A 16,604-nucleotide genomic window follows, 5' to 3' on the forward strand; every position below is an offset into this window, starting at 1 on the left:
TCTGCACGCCCTGGGTTCAGCCAAACAAACAAACGAACAAACAGAACAGACACAAGACTCTCTGATCCAAGATGAGGAACTAACACTAAAATGTAACTTTCATAGGAGGTAAATTTAATAAGGGTGAAGAGGAGGGTTAGACTGCTTTGGTATCAATTTCCATGAAAAGAAAGAAAGCATGCCTTTTGTCAGTTTTGCTCTGTGACATCTTTAGGTGACACTATCTTTGATAAAAGCATTATGGGTCTGATTACTGGAGTTTAATACCTTTTATTGTTAAGGAGAGTATGAGTTACCAGTATGTTAAAATAGTCTTTATTCTTGGTTTGCATAACTCTCCTGCAGTAAAAAAGACAAAATTGGTGATGATGCCGAAATACCCCGTCATTTTGTGTTTTAATTATGTATTTCAAACCAGGTTTTTCCCGGGACTTGAGCAAGCCCAAAATATACATCAGGAGACTATGGAATCCTGGTGGGTGCCACTTTGCATTCCCAGCAGACTATAATGGTCACCTGGGGCCAGAATATTCCTGTGATTTGTAAGTGTTGTGGAAAGGCATGAGTCATTTCTGAATGTACTTTTTAGGGCCTGAGCGTCCTGCAGGGTTGTTATGGAACTCAGGTCCATCTGCTCACCACTCCAAAGTCAATACTCGAAAGACAGGAAATGGAAGAGTTGCTTTAATCAGAAAGCTGACAAGCTGGGAAGAAGGTACCCCAGAACCAACTCTGAGGAAGTTTTAAAGGGAAAAAGGGGAAGTGATCTCAGTTAACCCTTAAGATAGGGGGTCAGAGTCTTTGCCATCTCCCATTGCATGTAGACTTGTCACCTCCTTGTGAACTTTCTTTCTTTTTTTGCTTTTTTTTTTTGCTTTTTGGAGCCACACATGTGGCATATGGAAGTTTCCAGGCTAGTGGTCGAATTAGAGCTACAACTGCCAGCCTATGGCCACAGCTCACAGCAACGCCAGATCATTAATCCACTGAATGGGGCCAGAAATTGAACCCGCATCCTCATGGGTCCTAGTTAGCATCCTTAACCGCTGAGCCGGGAAGGGAACTCCTGTGAGCTTTCTTTAGTTGCAATTCTTGTTGACACAGTTTCTTCTTGAGATTACTGAAGGGGAAGTGGGGGAGGGGGCGGGGGGGAGATCTGGTCATCTGTTAGTTACTTATTATTCATTTCTACTTCTTCGATCTAAGGAAAGAATCAACAAGTTAGGCAAAGTCTTGTGTGATGAAAAGATCTGAAAGGTGTATTTGGGCCAGAGGTTAGTTAAAATATAGCTTTTCTGAAATGACAAAACAAAAGGATCTCCAGCAGAGAGGTCTTTCCTGCACAGAGCCACTTTTCTGCAGAAAGATGCTTGCAAATCCCCGCTTGTCAGACATCATTCTATTTCTGTATTATGGGTGAAGGTCCATCTTCTGTAACTTCTCCATACTGATACAGGGCGCCCTGTTCTAAGAGTGAAAGATGTCAGTACGGGTCTATAGCATTTCTTTGCTGACATTTCCAGTTGCCTGCTTACATACAGGCAGAGCAAGGCTAGACTTTGGGGTTTTTTGAGGGTTTTGTTTGTTTGTTTGTTTGTTTGATGCCCACAAAGATACAGATTATTATGAGCACTAGTGTTAATCCCATTCACTTGAGACCAGTTCTTGAAATTGTGCTAGCCGTGGATTCAGTACTGCTCAAGATGGAGCAGCTTATGTCATGGCTGCAGTCTGATCATCATACAGTCAGCTTTTTCTCTCTGGTGGCAATTAAAGTATCTATAAAACAACACAGGAATCTGCATCAGACACTGAAAGATTCTGTGACTCTTGTTATCCTAATAATTAACTGCTTGAGCCTGCTCTCTTGTGACTCAGAAGCCTGGAAGATTTCAGCTTTTCTACAAACAAGGGGCAGTGGACAGGGAAGGACCTTTTACTTGAGTGGGGGTGGGACTTCCAGCTTCTGTTCAGTTTCCATCACCCTGGAGAAGGGAAGACTAGAGCCCAAGTTGACCGGTGCTAGCTTAGGTCCTGATGCTGCCAGCAAAGTCACACTCTCATCACTGATCACTGTGCCTGCCTAAGTGTGACTGAATCCTGGATCCAAACTTCTCATCAGTGTTTGCCAAGAGAGATCACTACTTGAGTTTGGGATGGGCTGGGCTCTGAGGAATGTTCAGACAGCAGCTCTGTTGATGTCTCTACTTGCTATTTCCACATGGGTAGATAGTTAGGGAGGGAAAGGAAGGAATCTCCTGATTTTCTTTCACTGTGTCTTCTCTTCCCATCTCCCTTAATTGCCTCTTCTCTGGGAACTGGGATAAGTAGAGATTTGCCTTAAACAATCGGCTTCCTCTGCATTGATCCATTAAAGAATAGGAGAAAGGTGGCAGTGGTGGGTAATGGGCCACGTAAATGGGGAAAAAGAATCAACCCTTGTTGCATTCTTACTAGCTGTCAGGCATTTTATATACACTCTTATTTTGGTTTTACATAAGAGAGGGAGAGTCACTCAGTCATCCATTCATCCACATTTATTGTGTGCCCATTATGTACCATGCACCATTTTAACGATTGAATATTAAAATCTCTAAATTCAAAATGAGGAGAAAAGAATCTGAGAAAGGCCAAGTAACTTGCTCAAATTTGCTCAGGTAATAAGAGGAGAAACAGTTCATACCCAGGATAGTTCTTTCAGATGACCCCTGAGGATTTCCTCTCTTTAGGTGAGAGGCAATAATGGTTAAGAAATTTAATAAGGAATTTATTAATTTATTATTTATAAAGACCCCTGCTGCCTGAATCCGTTTCTCCTGAATGATTAAAGCTGAGCGGATATCTCCACATAGTTTGTGTGGGACCAAAACCATAGTGTGTAGAGACCATGATTGCTTCATATTCCTTCCTGATTTTCACTCTTTCTACATCACCTCCACTCTCCTGAGCTCAGGTACTAGAGGAACCTGTGTCTTTAACACCCCTTCACCCCAACCCCCAACTTTCCATCATCCATTTCTTCTTCCTTAACCTGGATAAGTTAAAAATTCTTTTTTCTCTCTTTTTTTTTTATTACTCAATGGATTTCATTACATTTATAGTTGTACAGTGATCATCACAACCAAATTTTATAGCATTTCCATCTCGAACTCTCAGTTCAAATCCCCACCCCTCAACCTGTCTCATTTGGAAACCATAAGTTTTTCAAAGTCTGTGAGTCAGTATCTGTTCTGCAAAGAAGTTCATTGTATCCTATTTTTAGATGCCACATGTAAGTGATAGCATTTCTAGGTCCATCCATGTTGCTGCAAATGCCATTATTTCCTTCCTTTTAATGACTAAGTAATATTCCATTGTGTATATGTACCACATCTTCTTTATCCACTCCCAGGTCAATGGACATTTAGGTTGTTTCCATATCTGGGTTATTGTATATAGTGCTGTAATGAACATTGGAGTACATGTATCTTTTTAAGTCATGGGATACAAGTTACAAATTCTTGATGGAGCACAGAGTGCTTGGCAAGGTTCAAGGACCCTTTGGCAGTCATATTATTAACCCCTAAACCCTTCTCGGGTAAAAATTTGGAGTTTCTACTCTTAGTTCGTCTGATTCATTAAATAAGTTCCATATTAAAGATTCCATTTAGAACCAAAATAATTTATAATTTTGTAAGTAAATAATCCCTAAATCAAAATATGTTATATAGTTGAATTATACTTCTCTTGACACCTTTTGTTTGAAATAATACTTGCTGTGACATGTGGAGGGACATTAGAGAAGTTTTTCTGCTTATGTTGTAAAAGAAATTGTTAGATGTTTTGTTCAGTGTTTTTAAATTTTAAAATTTAAGCTCTTGATGTATTCACTTGGATTTGATACTGCTTAGTAGCTACCCTTTCTAGTTTAAAACCACTTTGCCATGGTCTTTTAATGGGTTATTTATTTAGGATTTAGAAGAATGAACCTATTGCTTAGTCATATTGAATAACACTATAATAAAATCAGTCCTTAAAATAGTAACTTTAAAAAAAATCCTTTAATGATTTAATAGGAATTCCTCAACTATTCTGTTTTATTTTAATGGACAAGCATATCAAGAACAGCTTTGGTGATGTAATTCACAACCAATTCTTCCTTTATGAACCAAATGAATTCTTTATTGCTTCCAGAAATGAATCTCCACCTATGAGACATTCATAATAGGAAGAGAACAAGTGAAAATCCAGTCTTTTTAAAGTAATGACGCAATGCAGGAGTATAACAGAACAGCTTTATAATGAAAGTATGAAGGTAAGAAGTTTCCTTCTTTTTGTTTTTTGTTTTTTGCCATTTCTTGGGCTGCTCCCATGGCATATGGAGGTTCCCAGGCTAGGGGTCGAATCAGAGCTGTAGCCGCCGGCCTACCCCACAGCCACAGCAACGCAGGATCCAAGCCGCATCTGCAACCTACACCACAGCTCACGGCAACACCGGATCCCTAACCCACTGAGCAAGGCCAGGGATTGAACCCGCAACCTCATGGTTCCTAGTCGGATTCGCTAACCACTGAGCCATGACAGGAACTCCAGAAGGTTCTTTCTAACATACAGTTGATCAAGTTGTTTGACCATTAGATACCAAAAAAAAAAAAAAAAAAAAAAATGCTTATGAAAAAAATCACTGATTCATAAAGCAGCAAAAGGCAGGTAAGACCTTCTACCTCAGCTGGAAATCTGCTGAAAGTGACTCTTTAGGTTATTTTTAATCTTTTAGATAAAAATTATTTTTCCACTATTTTTCACACAGAGAAAGAAACAGGCAGGCAATGAAGAACATAGATTTTCCTTGATTTCGTGTATTGCTTGCATTTCTCTGCCATACTTTTGTCTCCAACTTCTGATCCCATCCTACAGGCAGTGCTTACGTTATTGCTAACCCATGCCTTTACCGATATGTTAATACATTCTTTATTTCCCCAAACCACCACTACTTCTATAGGAAATATATACCTCCAATTTCTTGACATCAGTATCCCACAATGGCTTCTGAAATATTATCACTGAGACAGGCAATGAGTATTTTCTGTTATGTTATGCTAATAATGTTAAACCCTATGAGTATTATTTCATAAATTATTTACCAATTAAAGTAATTAAAAGTTTCTGGAATGAACATCTTCCTAAAGCCAAGAAAAAAAATATTTAGGCTATAGTCTATTTGCATTCCAGTATCATACAATTCAGATAAAAATCCTATTGACGTGGATAAACTTCAGTCTCTGAATAAAGTAAATGGAAAACTAAAAAAGTAAATACAAAGTCATTTATTTTCTAAGGGAGTTAAGCTTGTCTTTCTTACCTAATTTCTCAATTTGGAATATTCTCTGTGAGGTTTGAATTTAATCAATAAATAAAAGTTTTAAATTTATAAAAAGATACTTTGGGGGAATCTCATCAATAACCTAAAGGAAGAAAAATACAGCTGCTTTTACACCTTGGGTTGACTTTTTAGAAAGAATGAGTCAGGGAGTTCCCCTCGTGGCGCAGTGGTTAACGAATCCGACTAGGAACCATGAGGTTGCGGGTTCAATCCCTGGCCTTGCTCAGTGGGTTAACGATCCGGCATTGCTGTGAGCTGTGGTGTAGGCTGCAGACACGGCTCGGATCCCGAGTTGCTGTTGCTCTGGCGTAGGCCGGTGGCTACAGCTCCGATTCGACCCCTAGCCTGGGAACCTCCATATGCCGCGGGAGCGGCCCAAGAAATAGCAACAACAACAACAATAACAACAACAACAAAAAGACAAAAAAAAAAAAAAAAAGAAGAAAGAATGAGTCAAGTTTGGGAAAGGAAGAGGAGAGAGAGTGATCAGCGCTCACCCCACCTCTCACTAGGTCTTAAACATGACCTTCTACTGCAGTTGAATGACTTATACTTTCTTATTTTAAACAGAATGAATATTGAAAGTACTTGCTGACTAAACTAATGAAATACATCACATAAGCCACTGAGATGTTTGCTTAACTCCAAATGACTTATAAAGGGATTTTTGAGGTGAACAGCCCTTTAGGCAAGACATATATCACTAAGCTAAAATAAATAAATTTAAAAGGTCTTATACAGATCAACTCTAAATTATGTTTCCATATCCCATCCTTCACTGTCTATATAGAATACTGCCAAAGGGGTACAATGTTGGTGAGGTTATGTAGAATCAATAATTAGTCCCCAGTACAGTACACAGAAAAAGATGTGCAAGTGCACAAGCACAGGTATACACATACCCAGGTATGTATTCTCTGCACATATGATAGATATGTATTTTGTACATATATCTAAATTATTTTTTTACCACCATGAGCTCAGCTCATTTGCTAGGTTGATGACTGTTCCCTTAGTTAATTTCTGTAGTTCCTAGAATAAGGGTCTTCCTTATCCTTTCTTAAGCCTGACTTTATATCAGGGGTCTCCAGGTAGACTTCTTAAAATCACAGGATATTTAGTGACTACAGCCTGGGTCTCCGTATATTAAAAAAATCTTCAGGTTACCTTGATGTACATCATGTTTGGAACTTTTTTGTACCATATCTAACTTTTGCAACTCATTATATCAAGATTTGTATGTTTGGGGTTCTTCCAGTAGAATAAAAGAAACACATGAGCAGTGATCTTGTCCTCTTCACTCCCTTGTCGTGATAGAAAGGGATTAAAAATATTGGTTGAATGAATCGGATGAAAACTAAATTGTAAGAAAATTATGGGTTATTACTCTGGAGCCTTTAGCAGATTTCTTGAGATGTAAAAAACTTGTTTGTATACACATGTAAATAAGTAGCTCCCATCATAAGAATGACATCATGTATCATTTGTCATAAGGATGTCAAAACTTAGGTTTGTTTTCAGCAAGTGAATTTCTCAGCATCTCTGCATTGCAGCCTAAGTAGCACTTCTGATCTTCCCAAATTAACAGATAATACAATTTCTGCAGGCAGATATGTCTAGGAATCCCCAAACATTTACTGGCATTCCTGAATCCGCTATGGTCAGTCTCACCTCTTGCCGTGAAAGAGAATCTGACCACACCACTCAAGACCAGATGTGTCCACTACCCGGGGCCCAGCTGCCTCTTGTTTGGGAAAGTATCTGCTCTTGATATTACCTGGTTGGTGGTTTCCTCTGTAACACACTTTATCTGTACACAAACACACAAAATCCTTTCATGGCTTTGTGCCTTTTCCCATATGCCACATCTCCTGTCCAGAACACCATTCTCTTCTTACTCACTGGAAAAACTCTTCTGCTCTTGTTCTTGTGGCCTCCTTCCTCTGAGTCATCTGACAATCACTGGTGCTCTCCATCCAAGCTAATTATTCTGCCTCCTATTTTCCCCCCTATGCTTTGCCATTCCACTATCTGCTTCTTGTCATTTCCCCTGTTAGGTATTAAAGCTTCCGTTTCCATTCTTCCTCCCACACTCAGCTCTTCCAGGGCTCAGAGCATGTCTCATTCATTTCTGCGCTCTCTTTGCTTATCTCGGGACCAGCTTCAGAGCAGATACTCCACATACGTTCTTTTTTTTTTTTTTTTTTTTTATTGGGGCTGCACCCTCGGCATATGGAGGTTCCCAGGCTAGGGGTCTAATCGGAGCTGTAGCTGCCGGCCTACACCACAGCCACAGCAATGCAGGATCCGAACCATGTCTTCGACCTACACCACAGCTTACGGCAATGCCAGATCCCTAACCCACTGAGCAAGGCCAGGGATCGAACCTGCAACCTCATGGTTCCTAGTCAGATTTGTTTCCACTACGCCACAACAGGAACTCCAAGAGACATTCTGTAAACGTGTCATTACCAAGGTGTCTTTTTTTTTTTTTTGCTGTTGAGTATCAGATTTAGGGAGGTTAGAATAGGAGAGGATGAAGACTCTGTGGCACTCGGAGCTATGCGTCACATGGAAAGACTATGAAAGGATGATTTTTTTTTCTCCCAGAATTGAATGGGCTGCCTCTTCAGTGATTCTTGCTTCTGTTGGGCCTTATGTAAGAACCTGAAATCTCTATCTTTGTGAGACTGTTAATTAAATTCGTTTTCTGAGTTCCCTTTGTGCCTCAGCAGTTAACCAACCCCACTAGGATTCATGAGGATGTGGGTTCCATCCCTGGCCTCGCTCAGTGGGTTAAGGATCTGGCGTTGCCGTGAGCTGTGGTGTAGGTCGCAGACACAGCTTGGATCTGGCATTGCTGTGGTTGTGATGTAGGCCAGCAGCTGTAGCTCCTATTTGACCCCGACCCTGGAAACTTCCTTATGCCACGGGTGCAGCCCTTAAAAGAAAAAAAATTAGTTTTAGTGCCTCCAAAAATGTACATTTCCTGCCTATCTCCTTTTGTGTTAGCCACACATGAGTACAAGCAGTAATGACCCTGTTGTTGAATTAAATCTCTTCCAGTTTCAATAACAGAAATACATTTTCTTTCAGTATTACTGCCTTCTCTATAATCTTGATATAGCTCCCATTACTTTGCAAGATAATGAACTTTTTTAAGTAACACCTCATAGTAACAGTTCATTACTGATGTCCCCTTTAGCACTTGTGCTATAAGCTATTCTGAGGGTCAGGGGTTTTTTGTTTTGTTTTGTTTTGTTTGCTGCTCACATTGAGATAGGCTGCAACCTGGGGCCTGAGATCCTTTACTGGAGTGCTTAAATCTGGACAAACATCTCCTCAAGCAACAGATATAGGAGACTAAAAGGGTCTCTAAAAATAATGGCATGCATACAACAGTTGGGGCAAATTATGAACAATAAAATACAAAAAGGCCAAAAAGCCAACTGTCACTTTTGAGGTGCCGAGAGCAGAAGCAAGGTACGGTGCATGATCCCTGCACTTGGCACCACCAATGGGATGGGCGGACCACTTAAGCCACCCCTCTGGCCCTACCCACTGATCTGGCCCTTCTTCACCCCATTTAAGGAACCAGCTCAACCCTCCTTGAGAGCAAGCAAGGGCTCATTTTGTTTCCATTTTGACTCCATCGTGCTCCTCCTCAAGTAAAGCCTTGCCTGAGTTTCTTGTTTGGCCCCTTATCAAATTCTGTTGATTAAAGAGGCTAGGACCCTAGCTTGACCTCAGCATTATCAAAGAGGGTTTCTTTGTGTTCTTTCTGTCCATCAAGACAGGCAGATTTGCTCTGCAATGAGCTTTTGTGTTTAGTTCACCCTCATCCTTAGGATATAGCTCTCTGAAGTCCCAGCTTCATGTCGAATTTCCTCTTCAGTTCCCATCTTGCAGGAACTAAGATTAGCCTTTGGTCCACTATTCCCACAATAACACCAAAACAAGCTCAGCATCACCATGGGTCAGCGGTCACCTCCAGGTGAAACCCATTTGGTGAGCACATACTTATCTCTGTGGAGTCCCTCTGACTTCATTTTTGGCCGCAGACTACTTCTTTTCTTTTGCAAGGGATAGCAGAGGGATCAAACCATTTCATTAAGGGGATTTGGGAAAGGGTGGAAAGCCTGAAAGGACAGTGAGATCTTATGTCCTCAGCCTGATGGGGATCTCCCCAGCTTCACAGACATTGAACACCCCTATTTCTTAGTTGCTTGCTAGATCAGGGAAGAATTTACATGGATTAATATTGATTTTCCATGACTTTTCCTTGTTTCCGGTGGGTATGCTATCTGGGCTATCTAGAATGTCATACTGATAAATACAGAGGACTAAGCACATCTTTTTTAAATTTAATTGAAGCATAGTTGATTTACAATGTGTGTCCATTTCTGCTGTACAGCAAAGAGACTCAGTTTATCTCAGGATATTGAATATATTCCCCTGCGCTATACAGTAGGAGGACTTTGTTTATCCCTAAGCACATTTTCATACTACTTCAGATAGTTCCTGCAGATGATCTGAATAGTGGTCTAACTACCTTCTTGAGATGGAGGGGGGAAAAATACTTAGGAATAGAACGTATATTTCAATAAATTATTTAACTTTGGTAATAATCATAAAAGCAATGAGAAATGGTACAGAAGGGCAGTAGGTCTTAGAAATTTGAGAGTAAAAGCACTTCAACAAGGGAAAATTAAATAAAGGTTAAGGAAAAGAATCTCCACTGTGTGTAAGTGATGAGACCCTTTCATTAGATCCTTCTCTGGTGTTTCTTTTGGTTTTTCTATTCAAATGTGCGTTGAATTTGTCATATACATGTATGGCTCTAAGTTTGTAGAAGCCTTCCCTCTCCACCAGACTTTGTCCTTTTGGTGCCACTCTCTTATTTTTTTTTTAAACCTCCCACTTCCGTTTAGTTGATTCTGCTTAAAATTGATTTCTCAATCTGTGTCCTTCTCTTTGCCTATAATTCTCCTTCCAATTTTCTCCTTTACACACACAGACACACTAGACATACATCTTGCTCATGGCCTTAATCTTTCCCTCACCATTTCTCCAACATTTTTGTACTACTCTTTTCCTTGGTGAAGAAACAATTTTTATAGAAATATTTCTCCTCTTTCTTCTCAATAAAAAAAAAGGGGGGGCAGCATATGAAGGATCTTGAAAACCTGAAAAAAAAGAATAAAATTTTGCTGAATAATATTTATTTTTAAAATGAAGGATGCCTGATAAAAGCACAGATCTCTCTGGTTTCAGAGAGTCAAGTCAGTAAGTATTCTCCATGCCATTTCAATGTGAAGGTGACAACAGCAAAGACCTAAAGCAACAGTAGCAAGAAAAGAGTTCATGGACCAGAACTGATTCATATGGCTAACAGTCGTGTAAACTGAAGTGGTTATAGGCTTCTGGAAGGATCTTAAAGGATGTGGATCAATGCTGAGAGCCAAAGGTGAAAATCCTGGGCCACTGTCTTTGGTCTTCCTAAGAGTAAATGCATTTCTCCGCCTAAAGTGTGATTTGAAAATCAAAAACAAAACCCTACACTTTTGTTGGATGTTCTGTAGAGACATTCACATGTTCATGTTACTTGGCAAGTCATAGACCTGAATTAACTCTTTTAATTCCCACAACCACCCCTATAAAGCAGATTGTTTTCCTCCCCATTTTTGAGGTGTTGAAACTGAGGCTTAGACCCATTTGACAGCTTTCCCAAGACCATGGAGCTGGTAGGTTGAAGTACCAACTTTGAAACACAAGTGTGCCTGACTCAGGTTTGATCTTTTAACCAAAATGTTGCCTCAACCTTAAACCAAATGTAGAAAAGAGAATGGCATCATGTACAATTTCGGTGATTTTTTTTTCTTTTCTTTTTAGGGCTGCACCTGCTGCATATGGAGGTTCCCAGTCTAGGGAGCAAATAGGAGCTGCAGCGGCTGGCCTACACCATAGGCACAGCAGTACCAGATCCAAGCCATGTCTGTGACCTACACCACAGCTCACAGAAATGCTGGATCCTTAACCCACTGAGTGAGGCCTGGGATCGAACCCCCATCCTCATGGTTGCTAGTCCCACTTGTTACCACTGAGCCATGATGGAACCCCCTCAGTGATGTTTTTATGCCTTTGTACAGGAAGATTCCTCAGACGCCATATTCACACTTTTGAAAAAATTTTACCAGTCCTCATTTCATAGACAAGGAAGATCATTCTAAGAGAATAAAAAGAATTGGAGTTCCTGTCGTGGCGCAGTGGTTAATGAATCCGACTAGGAACCATGAGGTTGCAGGTTCAATCCCTGCCCTTGCTCAGTGGGTTGAAGATCCGGTGTTGCTGTGAGCTGTGGTGTAGGTTGCAGACGTGGCTCGGATCCCACGTTGCTGTGGCTCTGGCATAGGCCGGTGGCTACGGCTCTGATTAGACCCCTAGCCTGGGAATCTCCATATGCCACGGGAGTGGCCCAAGCAATGGCAAAAAGACAAACAAAAAAAATTACTTTTTTTTTTTAGAAAGAATTAACCCATGAAAGCTTTCTGTCTTCACAGAATTAAAACCCCAAATCACTCTGATGACAAAAGTTTGACTCTTTTAAATCCTGTTTTCTGTTCCTTTCCACAAATTACCTTCCCCATTGATTTCTCACAACACTAGAAAGTCCAACACTGAGAATTCTTTCCAACAAAGGTACTTGTATTCAGAAATCCTCAGCTAACACATAGATTCATTGCCCTGAGGGAATCACACAATAGTCACTGTTTTTCTCTGGGTTTGTAGTTCCATCAGAGGCTGCTTCTTTATTTTCCAGGAGAGAGAGAGACAGAAGAGTTCATTTCGGGTCTATTCTATCCACTCCAGTCGCAGATTTCCTGCCTCAAGGAAAAAAAAAAAAATATGTGTGTGTGTGTGTGTGTGTGTGTGTGTGTTCATCTGTAGTTGCCCTCTCAGTGAGCAGGTTGTTTGTTACAAAATTTTCTTGAGCATTCAGAACATCATACTTTAGAGACTGGTAGCATCTTAGGTGCAGGCATTGTGCTATTTGTTGCTGAAAGGATAGCTATTCATTCTTGCTTCATGACACCATTGAGAGCTGGCGCATTCATGTTCAGAGAAAACTCTTTGAATTGAGTCCACAAAGAAGACTTCCCTCCGAGGACACAGAACCCTGTAAGTTGAAGGTGGGCACAGAAGATTGTGAAGCAAGTGACATTGTCCAGTGATTTTTCTCTGCCACCCTCACACTTTCCAAACTTTCTTGCACCTCCAAAAGTTGTCTTTTTTTTTTTTTTCTGTTGTGGCTGAGGATTGCAGCCATATATCTAATAAAAACTAGTACTGTCAGGCGAACTGCTAGCTGTGGATCTGAGGCTCTATCATTAGACTTTTTGAACAGGCAAAGGCATTTCCTGATCAACAATATGTCTTGACAAACGATTCTAACATGCACGAAGGAAACTTGCAGTCAAGACTACAGGGCTGAGAGGAGAAGGTTTTGCTTTACTAAATCTGCATCAAGGAATTTGCAGTTTAGCATCCCATGTTTATTTTTCTTGAACCACTGAGGTAGAATAATTTACACGGTAAGCAAAGGACTAGCTTAAACAATGCTTTCCTCAGGAACTACGCCTGCTCACAGCACTGAAAAAAAAGCAAAACAAAAAACAAAAACACAATGCATATTGACTCTTTTCTGGGCAGATTTCAGCAGGGTAAGATTCCTTCATAATAAGAATGTGATTGAATCATTAACGTCACTTCACGCCCCAGACAAATGTTAATTATTGTCTGCTACCAGAAAATTGTTAAAAGGTCTAAATTGCTGTAATTTGGCTGTCACCTTGCCTAGCCATTCTTTAGGGAGAACAGGGCCACGGACAAGGGGCCTCGGCCTCCTTTGGAGTCGCCTGGGTTGAGGCAGCAAGGCCGAGGCACTGAGCTCTGTGTTTGTGGCTCCCTTGACAGCTCCCTCTGAGGAGATGGGAAATTATCTCCAACTCTTCACGATTTAAAGAGAAAAAGCCTCCTTTAAAATCGGCACGGTTGGGAGTTCCCGTCGTGGCGCAGTGGTTAACGAATCCGACTAGGAACCATGAGGTTGCGGGTTCGGTCCCTGCCCTTGCTCAGTGGGTTAACGATCCGGCGTTGCCGTGAGCTGTGGTGTAGGTTGCAGACGCGGCTCGGATCCCGTGTTGCTGTGGCTCTGGCGTAGGCTGGTGGCTACAGCTCCGATTCAACCCCTAGCCTGGGAACCTCCATATGCCGCGGGAGCGGCGCAAGAAATAGCAACAACAACAACAACAACAAAAAAGACATAAAAATAAAAAAAAAAAACATAAAATCGGCACGGTTATTGGTGTGAGATCTTTTACATCGCGGGGTTTTTCTAAGTGTTCCTCTGTGTGGTAGAGGAGGAGGGTAGGAAGAGAGAGGGTCCCAGGAGAATAATTCCGTGAGAAATTCCATGTATACTCTGTAAACGCGTGCATAACTTTTTCTAGTAATTTCAATCACTGCTTTCTTTACTGTCTCTTGCTTTAGGTACACATCTACAGTTTAGTCTTTTTGCTTAGGGCCATCAAAGGACTCCACCTGAAAGCAGAGCTTGTACATATAGACATTTATAGACAAGAAATGCGTTATTTGTATGTGTGTGTGTGATCCTTTGCCTCTGACAAGCTGCCTTTTCACCATAGAGTTTACGTAACACATAGTTTTTCTTTCTTCTGTTATTCCTCTTGTTTTTCTTTATTTAAAAAAAATGTTCAGTATGCCCCTTTACAATGAGTCATTGGCTCTAAACTATTTATTTTATTATGAGTTACTATGCCTGTTACTGAAACGACTATGGATTTTTTTTAACCTACGTATATAATTAAAGCATTGCTGCATAATCAAGTTTCTGAAGACATTTTTTTCCAACATGAGGGCAACATTGAACAGTTGGAAAATTCTTGGTCTAAAATTCCTATAACTATGCCTTTGGGCTCATAATCTCTGGTTTTAGAAACTTTTTGCCCTGCTCTGCTTTCTTTTCACAATCTTTTACCACTTCCTTCTCTGTCAAGCTGACCTTTTATTTTAATGGGTTTTCCAGAGGGAACTTGCTGTAATAAAGGCAATCTATTGTTGGACATGATTTCAGAAGACACCTTCGGAGTATTAGTGTATTTTATGTTACTTAATTGAACAAGAATACTCAGTTTAATGAGGCATTTTCTATATTATTTTATTTTTATCTGGCAAAACCAGGATGACTCATCACTGAGGTTTTAGGTAAATATTAAACTAAGGAGACAGGAAGAGGTTGAAGGAGGTGTGGGTTCTGGTTTTGCCAAGATGAGGAAATAACACAAATTTCAGGCTCTGTCCTCCAAAATGAATGCTGGAAAAATTATAGAAGCAAAAGAGAACTATGAATTTAAGGAAGTAACAGAGGAGAAACAACCCGCCACCCCCCAACTCCCAAAAGGAAGGCCATCTGAGAACTAGTTTGCACAGCATAATTGGGTGGTAGAAGCCTAGGGCAGAGGAAAGGCAGGGGCAGAAAATGGGAGAACAGGATAGATGAGTTACTCTCCAGTGTGCTATGCAGGCCAGGAGCATCAGTGCCGACTCACACTTATAAAAATGCAAATTACTGGCTAATCCCAGACCTACTGAATCAGAAACTTAGGGTAGGGTCCAGCTATCTATGGTTAAACAAGCTGTGCAGGTAATATGATACATGCTAAACTGAAAAAGAGAAAGGTTTTTTTAAGTCTCACTTGCCTTTCTCTAGCTTTGCTTCCAGACCATCATGACCTGCAAGCTTTACTGCAAATACCTGCCTTTCCCCAGCAGCTCAGAGGATCAGTGTTGTTGCCAGTTTGGGGAGTAATAGAGCAACGCAAAAAAGCCCCACCCCAACAAGAAGTAACTGATATGGGTGTAGACTGACCCACTGTTCTCCAGCATTTATTTCCCCATTAAACTCTTCAGTTGTCAGCGTGGAGAGGAGACTGAACCTACCTCTGTTAATTCACCTATGGCTTTAAGAAAACCCTGATTGGAGCAGCTGCCTGCTGGAGGGTTAGCAAGAGGTCACCAGGGATTCAATAGCTTGGGGTAGTCTGCAGTGGGGATTCACCTCCGTATCCCCAGCTCACCTGGACTGATGGACTCAGTGTTTAGTCTTGTGCCATTCTCCATTAACTAGGCAGAATAGCTGATGCCCTAGGAAGGCGTGGATTCAACAGACACAAGAATGAGACCCCTGGAAAGTGACGTCACCAAGATGGCGACGTAAGTGGTTCCTGAGTTGGACCCCATCACGAGAAGAACAGCAGACAGCTATTCATGAGCAAGACACCACTGAGTGGATCCTAGAAGGTGGGGCTGAGGCTGAAGCATCTCTTGCACCATGGAGACCTAGACGGGCTGTATTCTAAGGGTAAGAAAAGCGGCTGCTGGCTGCCTGCCCAGACCACCTCTTCAGCAGGCTGGTGCCACACAGCACTGAGAGCTCACCCCTTAGCCTCAGGGGTCTCCAGGGGGACAGCCAGTCCCCCAGCACTGGTCGGTCTGTTTGTGGGAACCCCTAGTCAGGTCTTGTACCATGGGGATTACAGGGGAGTCTGTGGGGCTCAACTCCTGGGAATCTGGTAGAGAATGAGATCTCTGAGAAGGGCGGGTCCAAGATTACAAGGCCTGAAAATAATATAATTTGGGGTATCTTACAAGAAAGAGAAGCAAAATTACAAATACAAAATCAAGTGTGAAAATTTGCTTAGGTGACACAATGCAATAAAATACACAATTTAAACACTGACAGATAACAGAAACATCACTACATCTGTAAAAAGTACTTCTATTAATTAGCCAGGTGACTTTCCCTTTAAAAATATTTTCATTTTCTTTTCTTTATTCTCTTTGTTCAATTCTTTATCTGTCAACAGTTATTTTTGTCAAAGATAATTACAATTTAAAACCAGAAATATATTTTATCCTTTGCTATAATACAGCTATTCCAAAGCTACTTTTCTTATTGATAGCTGGATGCATAAAACATACAGCTTCACACATTGACATGTTTTCAATAGTGCTATCATTTTGTGCTTTATAATCACAGGACATCTAATCAATCCTATTCTATATAATTCATATCAAGAAAGAAAAATTGTATGTGGCATTTGAAATTATGTATTTTGAATTTTCAAGTGTATTTCTAAAAGCAGAAAACTTCCATTTTGAC

The 16,604-nt window shown here is 40.8% G+C and overlaps 1 protein-coding gene and 1 long non-coding RNA gene across 2 annotated transcripts in view; both read left to right on the forward strand.

The window, feature by feature from the left end:
* Positions 1-5,808, forward strand: part of LOC110259475 (uncharacterized) — a 531,787-nt gene extending 525,979 nt beyond the window's left edge. The window contains exon 9 of the long non-coding RNA XR_014838781.1: positions 5,618-5,808. This is a non-coding gene — a long non-coding RNA (uncharacterized LOC110259475). The remainder of the gene's footprint in view (positions 1-5,617) is intronic.
* Positions 5,809-15,628: 9,820 nt separating this feature from the next.
* The window catches only part of LOC110259779 (uncharacterized), a 117,796-nt gene continuing 116,820 nt past the window's right edge, over positions 15,629-16,604 (forward strand). Inside the window, exon 1 of the mRNA XM_085014561.1 lies at positions 15,629-15,803. The gene's annotated coding sequence lies outside the window, so the exon portion shown is untranslated. The remainder of the gene's footprint in view (positions 15,804-16,604) is intronic.

The sequence above is a fragment of the Sus scrofa genome, chromosome 2, assembly GCF_054392235.1.
Source record: "Sus scrofa isolate SSC_HxYL_T2T_F1_AM1 chromosome 2, Sscrofa_HxYL_maternal_Yorkshire_Landrace_v2.0, whole genome shotgun sequence".
In the NCBI taxonomy this organism is placed as follows: Eukaryota; Metazoa; Chordata; class Mammalia; order Artiodactyla; family Suidae; genus Sus; species Sus scrofa.